General features: G+C 55.6%; 1 protein-coding gene across 2 annotated transcripts in view; it reads right to left on the reverse strand.

The window, feature by feature from the left end:
• Window positions 1–16,211, reverse strand: part of SULF2 (sulfatase 2) — a 120,520-nt gene extending 104,309 nt beyond the window's left edge. The window contains exon 1 of one of the 2 annotated variants that reach the window (XM_086702424.1): window positions 15,986–16,211. The gene's annotated coding sequence lies outside the window, so the exon portion shown is untranslated. Of the gene's footprint in view, window positions 1–15,477; window positions 15,622–15,985 lie in introns of those variants that run through there. The other variant, XM_086702425.1, reaches the window with a different exon arrangement.
• Between the last annotated feature and the right edge of the window lie 993 nt (window positions 16,212–17,204).

A 17,204-nucleotide genomic window follows, 5' to 3' on the forward strand; every position in this document is an offset into this window, starting at 1 on the left:
TGAATCAATGAGAGAACAAACGAGTGAATGAACTAGTGAATGAGTGAACAAATGAGGGAATGAGTGGAAAAATGAGGGAATGAACGAATGAGTGAAGGAATGAATGAGTGAAGGGCTGAGTGAATGAGTGAACAAATGAGCGAATGAGTGAAGGAATGAACAAATGAGTGAAGGAATGAGTGAATGAACGAATGAGTGAAGGAGTGAAGGAATGAGTGAGTGAACGAATGAGTGAATGAATGAGTGAAGGAATGAATGAGTGAATGAACGAATGAGTGAAGGAATGAATGAGTGAATGAACTAATGAGTGAAGGGCTGAGTGAATGAGTGAACAAATAAGTGAATGAACAAATGAGTGAAGGAATGAGTGAACGAACGAATGAGTGAAGGAATGAATGAATGAGTGAACGAACGAATGAGTGAATCAACGAACAAATGGAGGGCAGGCTGGCACACGCCAGGTGCTCCAGCAACTACTTCTGTGTAACAATTTACCTTCAACCTTAGCAGGAGAATAAAGTCCTTTTTGTTTGTTTGTTTTTTGCGCCCGGGGGGCTCAAACGGGACACAGCACAGAACGCTGGCCTCTGCTTTAGAATGTGTGCGGCTGTAGCCGGGGTCACCGAAGACCCGCTACCGGCAGTTGGCCAGGACCTCAGGGAGGCTCCTCCTCGAGGCCCAGGCTCCCTCCCACCAGGGTGGCCTCAGGGTGGAGTCTGCTTCCGGCTCGGAAGGCGGCTGTCCCAGCAACGGGCAGGGAATGACCTCCGTGTCTCCGACCCAACTCCGTCTTTTCTGCTGTCCCCAGTGTCACTCCTGCCTCACTCTATCGGTCACGGGCGGGTCCCAAGTCTGGCCGGGTTCAAAAGGAGGGGACGGGGACCCCCTGCCCCCTCTCCCTGGAGGAGCGCCAAGGTCACAGCGTGGACGAGCACGCAGGCTGTCCCGCGGCTGTCCTGGAAACACGGCGGGGCCTGCCAAGTCACGGGGGGCCTGGGCGCCACAGCGTGGGGGCCATGTGGGCCTCTGCCCGGCACACATCAGCCTTTCTAGGAAGTGGAACTTGAACGGACTCCGATTCTGCGTCTGCGTCTGGCAGGCACTGGAGTTTGTGCCCACGCCAGCCTCGGAGATCCCTGGGCCTCAGGAGGCCCTGGGTCACCCGGGGGGCTCCCTGACCCCACTCCTCCATCCTGTACGACCCGAAAGGCTCCGTTAACTCGGTGGGGTCAGGTCCAGCAGCTCTGAGGGGACGACGGGCCGAGAGAAAAGCTTGCGCTAGACGTGGAAAGCCACGGAGAACGGAGCTTCCCATGATCTTGGCCCAGAAAACATTTACTCCCGCTTCCAAAGAACCCTTCCCCCTCCTCGCTTTCAAGGAGGAAGGCAGCCAACAGACCCAGAAACCCAGAGCGAAGTGCAGGACCTGGTTTCGGGGAACTGGCCCTAATTGCCCTCACTTCCCTCCTGCTGACGTCAGAAGTGACGATCCTGAGCCTTGGCCCCTCGGCCCTCTGAGCCCAGGGCCACCGTGCACACAGAAGAGTGCGGGAGGGGAGGCCGCCGGCGGCTGGCTGCTTGTCCGGCAGCGGGAGAGGCGACTTCAACTGGGGGGCTCCAGACCGGGGCGGTGGGGGGACGGCTGGGGACCAGGTTTGGGAGGGAGGGCTGACAATGTCAGGACAGAGGAGAGGGCTGCGGACCGGCCGCCAGCCCTTAGGAACTCGGCCGAGGCAACGCAGCCGCTCCGCCTGGCCCAGAATCAACGGGTGCATTTCTACAGGCGGCTCCCAGGAAGGTTCTGGAGAGACGGCCGCTTCCAGGGCAGGGGCCCTGGCGTGAGGCACACGGTCCGTTCTGCTCTGAAAGGGGCGACAGGACCGACCTCTACCTGGCGTAGCTGCTCTTGAGGGGAGGGTCTCAGAAGTTCGACTGGTCACCTGTGCTCTCATTTCTGCGAGATTCTTCTTCAGTTTGTTCCCTTTGCTATTTTAGCAAATTTGTCTGCAAAGGAGGCTTGTCTTTCTCTGGGGAATGAGCATCACCTGCACTAAACCAGACTCTTAACCTGGCACTTCTGATGTTTTGGGGCCGGGCCATCGTCTGCCGGGGGTGGGGGTGGGGGTGGGGGAGGGCTGTGCACTGCAGGGTGTTTAGCAGCCTCCCCGGCCTCCACCTGTGAGACGTGACTAGCACCCAACCCCAGTTGTGGACATCAAAAATGTCTCTGGACACTGTCACATGTCCCAGGGGCGAGGGGGCTGGTGGCAAAATTGCTCCCAGGGGAGAACCCCGGCCATAAATGGAGAGCAACATCAAGAAACAAACGCGTGACGCTGCACTTGGATCCTTGCTTGCCGAGGGCACTGACCTTTTTCTTACAGGCCTCCTTGAAGGCCACAAAGGAGGAGTAATGGGGGCTCCCTCCCCGATGACTCAGAAGGCTCAGAAGAGAACACAGTGAAATCTGATGCCACTTACGGAATGACCCCTAACACATGGCCCTAAAGTGAGGACCACTGGGTCCTGCCCGCTGGATGCCTTCATCCACTCAGTGGGCCTGGGTCGGCCAGAGCCCAGCGGGCTGGCCCATGGCCTTGGCTCAGGAGAAGCCTGGATGTTGTCTGGCTAATTCTGCAGTAGCCTCTGTCTACAGCAGGGCCTCAAACTCAAATGCCTGCAGGGGCTAGGCCCGAGAATTGAGTGACATGCTCTGGACTTGGGAGAATGGGTTAGAGGGTGGGGACTGGCCCGCACTGGAGACTTTGTTTCCAAAGTGAAAGCATTCAATACATTTGAAACACCGAATGAGGAAAGGAAGTTCCACTAGAGTGTGGCTGGAGGCCTATTTGCAACCCTTCAAAGCTATGCGATCTTTTCTGAGCACCTACTATGTGCCTGGTGTTATATGGGATGCTGGCAAACAGCCATAAACATGGAACAGGCCAGGCCTCCACCCGCAAGGAGCTGACATCCTGATGGGGGAGACAGATAGTACGTGAAGATAAATTTCAGGTCGTCTGAAGAGCTTTGAAGAAAACTGTTGGGGAGACAGGATAGACAGTAAATCAGGGGAAGCCTCTAGGAAGGAGTGATGTTTGAGCTGAGACCTGAAGGTGGGGAGAAGCCAGTTATAGGCAAAATGCTTTACAACCGAAGGAAAAAGCAGGTGCAAAGGCCCAGTGGTAGGACGAGTTTGGCTGGTTTGAAGAATAAACAGAATAAAGAGAGAATGACAGGAACAGGAGTGGCAGCCTGCCACAGAGGAGACTGGACATCACCTTCTGCCAGCCCACACCTTCCAGGTAGGCCACACCTGTTGTTCTTGCTAGGTGTTCAGGGGAAATGGGGAATCAGACACAGAAATACCCACCTCTGTCCTTTGTTCTTTTGTCTTAGCTGTGGATGAAAGCTTCCCTGGCAGCAAGTTACAAAGTTATTTCTGCAAAAGGCCTTTGGCCAAAAGCAATAAAGTTGGACCTGAACAGAGTCATTATTCACGCCTAATTGTGGGCTGGTTCTCAGTGTAGACTGCCTGGGCCAGGACTGCGGATCCCAGGCCCCCTTCTATTTTTTTTTCAACCCCACTCTTTCCCAGCACGGTTCACCCCCCCAGGACACGTATTTATGGTTCCAGAGACTGTATATAGTTTCCTTTGAGCAGAACATAAAGGGATAAAAGTCTGTTCTGGTGGCCTGGTATTCATAATCTAATTACTTCTTCCCTTTCCACCCATTCCACAGCCCCGTGCACTGTCTTCGCCCATCATGCCCCTGCTATTAACAGATGAGCTTCTCATTAGCTCACCTTGGAAACAGCCTGGCACTTACAACTATTTGAGAAGCCTGCACTCACAGGCAGGAGGAGGAGTCTGAAGCAACTTTTACCAAATAGCTCACTAAATTTAGAGACGGGAGTCCAGAGACTTTTGCAGGACAGGTCAGCTCCAATTATCCCCATCTTTGGGGTCAGGATGCTGGGTTAGAATTCTGGGAGCCAATTGTGCCCCGTGAAGAGGTCTCTCAGACCCCCAGCAGTGCCTGAGTTATGGGGCCCCTGACCCGGAAGAGATGCCACACAGGTTTGGGCGTTCTACTTCTAGCAGATTTTTTAAAAAAATGCCTTCATTCATTCATTCATTCATTCACCCACCCATCTATCCATCCATTCACTCAAAAATGTTAACTGCTCATCCTGGGGGAGTCACTTATTCAGGGGCTGAGCAGTGGTTTCTAACTTTGTCCGGCCACTGGTCCACTACTCTCGACACTAGAAACCCAATTTCCTTTTGATGAATTTCTCTCGCCTGACAAGATGTGTCGCCCTCTCTCTCGCCATGTGACTGAGTGGTGATCATGTGACCAAAGTTGGCCCATCAGACTCTCTCATCGGGCTTTTGACTCTCAAATGGAATGTCAAGGGCACAAGGGATAAACAGGGGTGTATTTGTCCCATTGGAACCCCTCTTCCAGCAGCTCCTTGGGGGTCCCTATAGCTTCCTAAGCTAAAGCCTTAGAAAGCCTGGTAGCTTTCATTGTTGGGCTCCTAGGAGTCAGAAGACCGTGAGACCGACCACCATAGGTGAGCGAGCGCGGTAAGAGGCCACGTGGGGGAGGAGGTAACTCCCCCGTGTGACCAGCACTCGCTGAAGGTCATCAGAGTGGACCCATTTTGGACCTTTTAGCTGATACCACAGGGAGCAGGAGAACCCTGACAACTCACAGAACGGTTACAAATTATTCCATTGTTGCTTTAAGCCACCCCGCCGCAGGTGCTCTCTCCTAAAGCAGAAACACAACCAAAGAGCCTTGAAGGCTACAACCAGTCAAGATTTTTGGTATCCAGTGGCCAGTGGCTTTAATCAGTGTCCTCAAAGAAGGGCATCATTCGTTCCTTCTTTCAATCCCTTTTCAAACAGCCAGGAAGCTCAGCACGGAGGGTACCGAGTGACCAAGCTGAAGGAGCTGCTAGTCCGGGGCAGGTTACATGGTGCCTCGGTTACAAAATGGAGATAATAATGGGCCCTGATCAAAGAGAGAGAGAGAGAGAGAGAGAAAGTGAGCGAGGAGGGGAGGGGCAGAGAGGGAGGGAGAGAGAGAACCCCAAACGGGCTCCACGCTGTCAGCACAGAGCCTGACGTGGGGCTTGAACTCATGAACCGTGAGATCATGACCTGAGCTGAAATCAAGAGGGGGACACTCAACTGACTGGGCCACCCAGGCGCCCCTAAAATCTCAGAATTCTTAAAAATCTGACAACTAACTTTAAAAAATGTTTGAAACAAGGGCACCTGGGTGGCTCAGTCAGTCAAGCGTCTGACTCTTGATTTTTTTTTTTTTAAATTTTTTTTTTCAACGTTTATTTATTTTTGGGACAGAGAGAGACAGAGCATGAACGGGCGAGGGGCAGAGAGAGAGGGAGACACAGAATCGGAAACAGGCTCCAGGCTCCGAGCCATCAGCCCAGAGCCCGACGCGGGGCTCGAACTCACGGACCGCAAGATCGTGACCTGGCTGAAGTCGGACGCTTAACCGACTGCGCCACCCAGGCGCCTCCTGACTCTTGATTTTGACTCAGGTCATGATCTCAACAGTTTGTAGGATCGAGCCTCGTATCTGGTTCCGTGTGCTGATGGTGCAGAGCCTACTTGGGATTCTCTCTCCCTGCCCTCTCCCTCCCCCCCACCCCCCGTGCTGTATGCTCTCTCTCTCCCAAAATAAATAAACTTAAAAAAAAGTTCAAAACAGTGTGTAGGTTAAACATCTCTGTGAGCTGAATACAGGCCCTGGTTAGCCATCCTACGATGTCCTGTTCTGAGAGGGCAGGACGAGGAGAGGCTTCTTTCTGCCTTACTTTCCTTGTCTGTAAAATGGGGATTAGAAGGTCCCTGTGCTGTAGACAAATGCTTGTGTCTCCCCAAAATTCATACGTTGAAACCTCATCCCAATCCAATAGTATTAGGAGGTGGGGTCTTTGCAGGTCATCAGGTCATGAGGGTGGGACCCTCATGAATGGGATTAGTGTCCTTATAAAACAGACCCCAGAGAGCTCCCCTGCCCCTCTGCCATGCGAGGCCACGAGAAGGTGTCACCTGTGAAGGAGGAAGCGGGCTTTCACCAGGCTCTGAATCTGCTTGACCTGAACCACGACCTTGGACTTGTCAGCCCCAGAACTGTGAGAAATAAATTTCTGTTGCTTCTAAACCTTCTCGTCTCTGGGATGCCGTTGCAGCCTGAACGGACTAAGACAACCCGTGTCATGTTCACCTGCGTGGCCGCTTAGAATGCTGTCTGGGGCACAGAAATGTGAGCCTTCAGGAGTGTGAGTTTGGGACAGGAGGTGACAGAGGCAGGTCTCCTGGGCTGTGACAGCTCCTTTCAGGAGGGGACAATGAGGGCGGGGGGGGGGGTGGGGGGTGGGGAGAGCTGTCTTTCCCAGGGCACCTGCAGAAATGTCCTGCCACTGATCTCACAGATTAACTTCCGAGTACCAAGTGGCCTGAGACTGGTCAGAAGCGGCGGATTCTGCCAGCCCTTGCACAGGGCCTGACGTCCCCGCTGTGGCCCGAGGCGGATGTGAGTGACCTCAGCACACACCCCAGCTCCAGCGCCGGGATGGATGCCGGAGGGTCCCAGGACTGGTGAGCATGCAAAAGCAACCCTCCCCACCCCCCACCTTTGCTTTCTGCAAATGACAAACTGGTTCTGACTCCTTCACCTTGAGCAGTTGCCCTCGAAGGATCCTCAAACCCTAGATTCAGACCCAGCGGCACATCTCCGAGCCTCGTTCCCAGGTTCCCTCATCCAAAAAATATTTCCTGAGCACTCAGAGTCCCGGGCCTTGCTCTGGGTGCTGGGGTTACAGTGGTGAGTGAGACAGACTCGATTCCTGCAGCCGCGAGGCTTACTTTTTAGGGAGAGGAGAGAGGACAAAGGACGAATAAGTAAATCGAGATAATTCCAGAGAGTGGCAAGTGTTATAAACATAAAACAGGTGTCATTCCAGGTATTTAAGGATGTGACGTTTGAGCCAGACCTGTGATGTCCAGGCACGGGGGGACAGCAAGTGCAAAGGCCCTGGGGTTGGAACAAGCTCAGATGTGGCCAACGAATAGAGAAGAGGCCAGTGTGATGGCACAATGAGCTCGGAGGTGGAGGAAGTGAGACGGGGGTGGAGGCCAGGCAGTGCAGGGCAGAGTAGCCCATGGCAAGGAGTCTGGACTTTACGACAGGTGCAACAGGTCACTGGGAGGAGGGGTTTGTTAGAGCAGCTGCCACCACCAACTGCAGAAACGCCTAGCAGAAGGCACCCCATCCAGCACCTTCTCTTCCTGCCTTAGCCGTCCGAAACTTGAGCTACCCACTGGAGTCACCTGGTTGCTCGGACGCCCAGGCCCCACCCCCAGGCCGCCGAGTTACCTGGTCTGGGTGTGGCCTGGGCTGGGCACCGGGGTTTTTAAGAGCTGCCCTGGAGATTGTTCGGAACCCCTGGTCCCCTTATGAGCATCTCCTGGGTCCATGGTGACAAGCCCACCTCGGGCTCCCGGGACGGGCTCGGAGCCCTATAGGTTGGCCCCCCAGGTTTGCTCCCTTCCTGAGCTGGCCTGACTGAGGCCTAAAAGAGGGGTGGGTGGGGGCGGGGTGGGGAGCGGGGCACAGCGCAGCTTGACAGCTCAGGAGGCCTCAGGATGTGGACTTCCTCAGCTCGGGGTGGGGGGTACTGCAGCCTTCCTCGCGGACTGACGGGAGTTAAGTACAGGAGCACTTCAAGAAGCTAAGAAGAAAGCAGCGTGGCCGTTCCTCCCCACGTTAAACACGGAACATACGATCTAGCAACTGCCCTTCCGGGATTTATACAAAGGAAATGAAATCACCGTCTCGAAAAGCTACCTGAACGCGTACGTCCACGGTGGCCAAGCCACGGAAGCCACCGCCGTGGCCGCGGAGGGGTGAGCGGAGAGAGGAGAGGTGATGCGTATACGCAGACGATGGGAATATTACTCGGCCAGGAGAAAGGAGGAAACCCTGCCGTTTGGGGCACGGGCCATCGAGGGAAAGACAAACTCAGCACAAGCTCGCTTATATGTTGAAGATTTTCAACAACACCACCACCACCACCACCACCTGAAACACGGGACTCATACAGAGAAGAGACTGCGGAGTGAGCGGTGGGAGAAATGGGCGAAGGCGGTTAAAAGGTACAGACTTCCCGTTGCAACCGGGGACGACGCACTGCACGGTTAATGAGGCTGTGTTTTGCACCCGGAAGTTGCTAAGAGCCTAAACCCTAAACCTTCTCATCCCCAGGAAAAACATTTAACTGTGCGATGATGCATATTAACTAACCTTACTGTGGTAATCGTTTTCCAATATATATGCGTATCAAATCATGTTGTACACCTAAGACGAATATCGTTATATGTCAATTACATCTCGGTAAAAAAACCAAAAAAACAAAAGCAAAAGCAAAAAGGCTAGGGGATCTACAAGTATAAGCAATAATAAGGACGCCTGACTCTTGGAAGCAATTTTCACGTGCCGACCCAGTGAACTAGTGTTTCGCCGTGACTCTACCAGGAAGCTGCCGTGATCATCCCCATTTGACAGAAGAGGGGTCTGAGGCTCAGAGAAATGAGTTGACTTGACCATCTCCGCCCAGCTACTGAGCGGCAGAGCTGGTAGGTGAATCAGGAAGTCTGGTTCTAGAATGCACCCTGTTAACCAGGGGGACTCTCAGAGATGTCTCTTACGTCCAGTCTTCTACACCTTCTTCATCTCCTGCCCAGGTGGAAGCCGCTGATACCTGGATGTGCCCAAGAACTCAGGAGCCCATTCGCTGGAGAGCTGGTTCGCGCTAACAACATGGGATCGTTTCACCCGAGGGACTAGGGTACTGTAGGAACGTGTCAACAAGGAGGGCAATAAGCTGTCCCCAGGGACAGTTCTGAGGCAGAAGCTGTGGGTGGCCCCCACAGGATCACTCCTCAGTTTACGGGCCCGGAGGTGCACCCCTGTTTTGGCAATAAACCAGCACTGGCGTAAGCCCTTGGCTCTCAGAAGAGTGAAATCAGCCCAGAGGGGTGTTCGCAGGAATTTGTGAAGAGTGTTTGGTCGTCATGGTAACTGGGGGATGTTTCCGGGCGTCTGGTAGGGGAGCAGGGATGCTGGATAATTTGCCACCCTCCACGCAGTGAAGAACCCAATGTGGGGCTCGATCTCACAATCCCAAGATCGAGAGTCTCATGCCCTTCCAACTGAGCCAGCCAGGCACCCCAGAACTGCCCCATTTCCAACTGAGTACATTCTATTTATTATTCTTATGTAATCTCTACCCCCAATGTGGGGCTCGATCTCACGATCCCAAGATCGAGAGTCTCACGCCCTTCCAACCGAGCCAGCCAGGCACCCCCAGAACTGCCCCATTTCCGGCATGACTCTCCAATGTCCCACAAGACACTCACGCAGGCGAAAAAGCTCTTACAGTTAGCTACCTGGCCTCAGAAACGAGCTCCATTTCACATATAAACACAAAAGCTGTTTTGCCTGGTTCTAGTCTACGCTGAATTTTCTGGGAATGCAACCGCGAGGTAAACCAAGGGAAGACTGTCGTTTGTTTTGTTGGGAGATTTTGGTAAATTGTTCGCCATTTGGGAAAATCACATGGTTTATGGCCGTAGCACTTGTGGTATGTTCCTACCCCGCTGTGTCTGTAGCCGTCAGATTTATGTGATTCCACACTAGCGTGGGCATCTGACTGCTTTATTGCGTCTTCCAACGTAGTTGTGCCTAAGATTTATAGCTGGCCATACATATGTTTACTTATAACTCACTGTCCTCTTAGTTTTTCTTTAAATTATACTCAGGATACTTTATCAGCTCAAAAACGTGCAGAGAGGTTCTATTACCAGGAATTCATTTCAGGTAAACCTGCCAAAAATATTTGCTATAAGAGGGCGTCTGATCTGCTAATTTTGGGAACCACCGAGTGACGTCAAACACGAAAAGCCCGTTTCCCTCTGCCAGTGTTTGGTTTAGGTGTGCGTACAAAACCCAACCCTGGACCAATGAGGCATGAAGCAAAGTCTGCTGGGGTGAGGGTGTTCTTGGAAGGATTTTGCTCTCTGATTAAAAGGCTGACAGCATGGGGTCCCACTCTTTATTTCCACTTTGTATGGGGATGTAATATCTAGAGCTGCAGCAGCCATCTTGAGACCATGAAGCAGCAAGGCCAAAGACGGATGAGGACCGAGGAACAGAGGACTGGAAGATCTTGGGTCTCTGAAGACATTGTACAAATTGGCTCCAGGGCTCCCCTGGCTTGGACGGTTGTTAAGCGAGAGCTAACGTTTCTATTGTGTAAGCCACTCTCAGCCAGGAATTCTATTACTTGCGGTGAATATATCTTGATTCACATTCAAATGCTTAGGACTCAAAGCCTCTAAGAACTGTGGTAGGATTTCTTGGTGTCTGAAATATCCAGAAAAATGGCCCACATGCACAAGTCTGTGGACAGTGTCTGTCTCTGGAGCAGGCCAGAAATGCAGCTTTGGGATGATCTGACTTTCACCAGAGCATGAACATCTCCTGAACTTCTGGGAGCCATTTTCCATTCTCTTTTCAAAACGCTCCTCTCTTTGGCCACTGAGGAGGGCCAGTCACCCACTGGGGCCCTGACTGGGAACCAGTAACAAAGGCTACTGGCTATATTCTTCACCTAACACATCTGGCTTCCACCTGGCTAAACACGTCATGGCCCCTGGGGATGGCCCCGTCCATCAACTCACGCTTATAAGACCTACTCGTAACGACTCTGGGTCTGGGGTAGAATTTACCTAACGTTTCAAGCAGGGCCCAAGTGCGCAGAGCCGTGGGCCAGGCTTTTGCAAGACAAAGCCATGTGTCAGAGGCCAGGGCCCCTGGACAACGTATGTTTTGGAATCTCATTAAGAGACTGTGTAGAATTCAAAATGGCGGTGGTCTCTGGTGAGGGAATCCCATGAAGTCTGGGTCTGGGCTGGAGGAAAAGCTTCGAAGACGATGCCAACGGGTGTTCTACCAGGGAGGCATCATGTTGCCTATGAGGCCCAAGATCCCACCTGACCTTCAGTTCCCAAAGGCACCTGTTGTCGAGTGATGAATATTTGGTTCTATCCGCTAATCACTGAGCAGTGAGGAGACGGACAAAGGGAGGCTCAGCCTGGGGCTTTGTGAATTTCTCAGGAGCATCATTAGGAGGTGAGCCTGTGAGGTGTGCTAAAAATAGTCATCAGATAGATGCAGGACAGGCAGGTGGAGGGGAGGGGCAGACCACACCAGAGAACAAAATGCATTTTCCCCGGACGGTCATGTCCAGTCCCATGGCTTAAAATAACATGGATCCTCCAAGGCCTCCCAGATGTAGGCTGCCAGCCCCAACCAGCTCCAGACGTGGGTATCCCACAGCGACCGAGAGCTCAGATCCCCTGGTCATCTCAAACCCAACATGTCCACGACTGAATTCTGGATCATCTCCCTGCCCCCAAACCTCTCTCTTAGTCTTATTCAGGAATCCCCACGTTCCAGGCTGCCCAGTCTTCCCCGGCACAATGGATATTTGTTGTGAGGTCCCTTGCAGACACCCCGGGATGTTTAGCAGGCTGTAGCAATGAGGCTTCCTTCCACTGGGAGCCCCCCAACTTGTGCTCTCCAGGACTCTGGGGGCTCCGTTGCTCCGTCCCCAGCCCCAGGGTGGGGCCTGGGAGTCTGGCCCAAGCCCACCGTCGGGCACTCGTTTCCGTGACCGGTGTGGGTTTGGAGCGAGCACGTGACATAAACCAGTGCCATCAGAGGGACGCCCGGGGCGAGGGTGGGCATTTCCAGAAAAGAGGCTTGTTCTTTCCTGTTGGGCTTAGACCAGGGAGAACAAGAGGACCGCTCTTCGGCAGCCAACTCGGACACCTCAATTATGATAACAGCCGGCGTTTACGGAGGGCCTGCTGAGGTCAGGTGCCGCGCAAAGCCCTGGCTGCTGATGACTTCATCCTTTACCACAAACCAGGAGGTAAGTGCTACTATAGTCATCGTCATTTGCTGGACGACAACGCCGGGGCCCAGAGAGATTAACTAATGCTCCCCAGATCACACAGCGGGGCAGGAAGCCCGGGCCTGCCCACCCCTTGGAGCCAGAGGGCAACCGGCCCCGTGGAAGGAGGAGCAGACAGGCAGAGGAACGGATGCTCATGACAGAATCGGAGCCCTGATTCCAGCTACATCTGAAGCCAGAGTCACCCGAGCAGTTTGTGGCCATAAAAGCAAACACGTCCCTTCTTTTCTCCTTGTGCTGGTTTGAGACTCTGTGATATTCGCTTCGCGACCTGCACACAGCAGTTGCTCAGTAAACACCAGCAGATGCCGGGAAGACTGCTCGGGTCATCCGCTTCCCTGCCCCCCATTAACTGTTGGTTGTGTAGCCAGAACACCCGACTGCGGCCAGACCCACGCGACTTCCTCTTTCGGCTCCAAGTGAGGCCCGGTTCCCTAGCAACCATCCCAGTTAGGCAATCACGCCATTTATCAGGATGCCAATTAATTATAATGATCTTAATGATCTTCCAATTAGGTAGCGCCTTGAATCGGATCAGGGGCCCCTCGGCCTCCCCGGGCGGGGGCTCATCGCAAGGCAGGCAGGTTGAGGTGAGGCGACCGCACCTGCAGGTCAGCACTGAGAAGCCCCACCTTCCCTGGCCACCAGCCACAGAGGGCCCCCCGGGCCTGATGGAAAGCTGGGAACCTCGGGGCCACCTCTCCAAGGACAGGCCAGTGTGATTCCATCACCAACCACAAGAGGGCCTCACTTCTCGGAAAACGTTAACCCTTCCGCCCCTCGGAGGCCGTGCTTTTTTGCATCAGCCACATTTGATGTGTCCCTTTGCATTCTGACTAGGGGAGCATGTGTGTGTGTATTTGCACGGGGCAGGAAACGCGGCCCGGCAATCGCACACTTTCCTCAGGCCGCAACCCCCCCACAAACCAAACACAAATCCGAGATTCTGTCAAATAGTGGAGATTTTTGGAGAGGAGAGGGGTTACTGATGGGCTTCTGCCTTTCAAACTTTTGTCTAGATGCGTTTTCTTCCACGGGGCATGTATTTCTTCCACATCTGGAAGAAAGACCCAGGTCACGGAGGGAGGAGAGTACAGTGGGTCAGAATGGACCCTGGAGCCACAGGGCCTCTTACATCCTGGCTCCACCACTGACCAATTGTCCCAGGAAGGTCACAATCCCCTCTGCGTCCTCGTCTTTAACATGACGAAAACCACAAGACCTACCTCACAGGGTTTTTGTGTGGATTAAATGAGTTATTATGCACGAGGGGTTGGAACAGACGAAGCTCGTTCTTTGAACTACAAGCGGGTCGGGAATTCTGATATTCTTCTGGAGGACAAGGCTTTTGGTTCCTTTCTGGGGGGACAGAGTTGAAGAACCGACTTGGCGGGGTTGGGTGATGTTCCCAGTCTGGCTGACTTAGGAGACCAGAAAGCTGCCCCTTGAGGCACGGCCAAACGGATAAATTAAACACGTCTAGAGAAAGGAAGAGAGAGCTGTCGCCCCCGAATCCAAAGGTGGACTTCACATGCCGGGCAGTGCAGTCACCCCTTTCTAGGTCCTCAGGACGGCAGCTGAACAGAGCGACTGGGCAGGGGACACAACTCCTGCACACGCGCATGCACGCACACACAATCTCACACACAGCCACACTGTCTTCCTCCAAGCCCCGGCTTTTTACACTTAACTCATCACTCAACCCTTAAGTTTGAAAACGTAACATGTTATTAGGGTTTTTTAAAAAGCCATAAATTCAAATAAGAAAACCCCAAAAACTGTACGCAAAGCCCAAACCCCAAACCCACATGGGCTTTCAGGCATTTATGTACATAAACGTGGCCCAAGGAAGGCACATCCTTCGTGTGCAAATGTCCAGCGAGCCCTCTGAGCCGCTTATTAGAAGACTAATCTGCACCCCTGGACGGGCTGTTTTGAGGAGTGTTCTGTCCTCCATGAGGTGGGACAGGCAAAGCCGGAGGAACCTCTCTTGCCAGGTGAGTGGTCTCCAGTCTGTCCTCCCCACCCCCTTTATAAACGCATGAATGGCTTTAATTGAATTACAACCGTCCAGCGGGTTCTGTGATGGGTAGCCAGGATGCAGGAAGAAATCCCCCTCACTATTAACTGCCAGATGAGAGTAACTGGCCGCTCTGGGGAGAGACGCCCATGTCCTCCGGGGAAAGCCCATCCTACCTGCTTCTCTGTCGCCAGAGACCCCGCGGGAGAGCAGGCTCCCGGCTCTGCCCCGAAGGAAGGGAGGGCGGCCCTGTGGGACAGAGGCAGGGGCAGGTGGAGGGGGCCAGGGCCGGCCTCCCCGCAGGCACAGATGTGCAAACACCCAGATTCAAGCGTAAGCTGAATGTAATTACTTGGTTAATTAAATATTGACTTTTAACTCAAAAAGTGATTAAAACAAGCTGCTGGAAAGAGAGTAGAGGGGGCAGGGAAGGGATCAGAACTTTCAGGAAGAGGAGGAGGAGGGGGACTGTGTTGTGCGCAGGGGGCACCGTCTTCAGTCCTAGGGCAGGTAGGGAACTGCGGACAGAGGTCACTGTGCAAAACTAGGATTTGCTGGTGTCTCTTTACAGTTTCCACCCTGAGACCACATCTCTTTACTAGGCTGCCTTCAAAGCGAACCCAGCGAGCCTCTGGCTCAGGAACGATATACCGATCGTCTCCTTTTCTTGGAGCTATTGCGGAACCTGGCACGAGGACGTGCTCCATGGATGCTTGTAGAACGAATGAATGAACTACTAGAAAGAATTAAAATAAAAGAGAGAAAAACCAGAAGGAAAGAAAAGCGCACTCCTAGAAATCGCCTCGCCGCCACACTTCGGAAACCCGGGGGAGCCCGGGGAGGGGAGCATCTCCCCGCAAGGCGATGAGAACCGGTTCTGACCTGGCCTGGGAGGAAGTTTGTCTTTTCGATCCCGTTGGCCCTTTCGGTAGCTGCGAGCTCCCAGTCACCCTGAAGATCCGGTCCACCGCTTTCCCGTGTCCTGCCTGGACAAGCCCCACGTGGTCTGGCTTCTAACTCAAAGGGGTCAAGGAGGCCATCCCCCTGCGGCCGGCGGGCCCGGGCGCGCTTCCCCGGAGTCCTCCAGGGCTCCGCGTGGCTCCCGCGGGTCAGGGGCGCGGTGGGAAGCCGTCACCCGCTCGCCAAGCCCGCCGGCGGGGTCAAACGGGTCATCCCCCGCCCCCCCGCCCCCCGCGGCCCGCCGGCGCCGGGGCCGGGGCCTCCCTCTGGACCGCCGGGTCCCACCTCCGCGCGCCGCGCCGGGGCCGGAGCCGGAGCCGGGCGGTCGGGACCGGCCGCCCGCTCACCTGGGCGGCGCTGCGGCGGCCGGGGGGCCCCCCGCCCCGCCCCCCCGGGCCCCGCGCGCCCCACTCACCGGCGCGCACGGCCCCGGCGGCCTCACCCCGCGCGGGGCGCCGCCGCCTCTGCCGCAGCCCGGCCGGGCCGCGGGGCGCAGGGGACTCCGCGCCGCTGCCGCCGCCGCCGCCGCTGCATCCCCCGGCGAGTGCTGCCGCCGCTCCTCCTCCCCTCCCTCCGCCTCCTCCCGCCTCTCCCCCCCCACCCCCCCCCGGCTCCGCCGCCGCCGCCGCCCCCACCCCGGCCCCCGCCCCGGCGCACCGCCCTCGCCAAAGTCCGGCTCCGCGCCGCGCCCGGGCCGCTCTCACATCGCCCCAGCCCGGCCGGCCGCGCTGCCCGAGCCAGCCCCTTGGCACACGGCGCGGCCCGGCTCCCCGCCCGCCGGCCTCCGAGCGGGGAAGGCGAGCGCGCGCCGGGGCGGGGGGCGCCAGACCCGGAGCCGCGGGCGGCGGGGGCCCGGGGCCGGTGGGGGGGGGTGGAACCCGCCGCGGCGCCCTCCCCGCGCCCCCCGCGCCCCAGCGCTTTACCTCCGGCTCGATGGACGCGCGGCCGGGCCGGCCCGGTCCTTGTTCCCCCGGCGCGCGCGGCCCTGGCCCCGAAGTCCGGCCCCGGACGGGGCAGCGGCGGAGAGCGGGGGTCCGCGCGGCTCTCGGCTTCCCGATGCCTCGGGACCCGGCTGGCCGCGCTCCCGGCGCCGAGCGCGCACCCTCGCCGGGACACAGACGCACACTCGCTCCCGCTCGCCCTCGGCGGAGAGTTGAAACAGCTGTGGGATTCGCCCAGGAGCTGGAAATGAGGGAGGGACGCGAGCCAGAGCCGTGCGTGCGTGCGTGTGTGTGTGTGTGTGTGTGTGTGTGTAAAAGACACAAACGGGGGGGGGGCATCGCTAATAAATCAAACACCGCAATAAAGTGAGGAGGGCCATTGATCAGGTCCCCTTGGCTGGAAACGAAGAGTATCCTTCCTTCCTCTCCGCTTTTTCTCCTCCCTCGGAGCTGGAAGGAGCCAGTGTTGCGCGGGGCGTGCGACAGCCCCGGCCGGGCGCTCCCCTCGTAATGACACGTTAATAAATGTTTTCTTTTATCTGCTCTCACAAGGGCTCGCCCCGGTCTGCAAACACCCGACCGCCTTTGCTGAAAGCGCGGCGCTCGCCTCTCACCACACGCATCTGCCTTTGGAGATGCCGGCTGCAGCCCGAGCCCCCATCTAGAGCGCAGGGTGAACTGCCCCCGCGCCCAGGAACCCTCCCGAGATCCTAACTTGAACTCAAGCGAAAATAGCTGCCGTTGCCCAGAAATGATCCGGGAATAGGAAAGAAAGGAGAAACCCGCTTTCTCCTCCGAAAGGGGAGGAATTCAACTCAAGGTGGTGCTGTCCACCGCGGTTTCCACTGTCCCCAACGCCACAGCAGAGGCCTGAGGGGGACCGGGCTGACGGGGTTGGGCAAAGAGCCGGCAGAGAACCAACCAGTAGCTGCAGGAACGCCGCAGAGTTGCTAAGGGGAGCAGACCTTGCTGCAGATACGTGCCCTTATGTAGGCAACGGTGACTTGTTGAAACCTAATGGTCTTACAAGGGAGGTGTTAGGCCCATTCTACAGACGTGGAGACTAAGTCACAGGGAGGTTAAGTGACCGGCCCAAGGTCAGACACTTGCTACGGGGTGCACCCAGCATTGGAATCCGGGAAGCTTGGCTCCAGAGTTCTGCTAAGTCCGAGACCCCTTTTCACTGGAACAGCTCCTTTCT

The sequence above is a fragment of the Puma concolor genome, chromosome A3 (genome assembly GCF_028749965.1).
Source record: "Puma concolor isolate L17-30 chromosome A3, mPumCon1.1.hap2, whole genome shotgun sequence".
Lineage (NCBI taxonomy): Eukaryota > Metazoa > Chordata > Mammalia > Carnivora > Felidae > Puma > Puma concolor.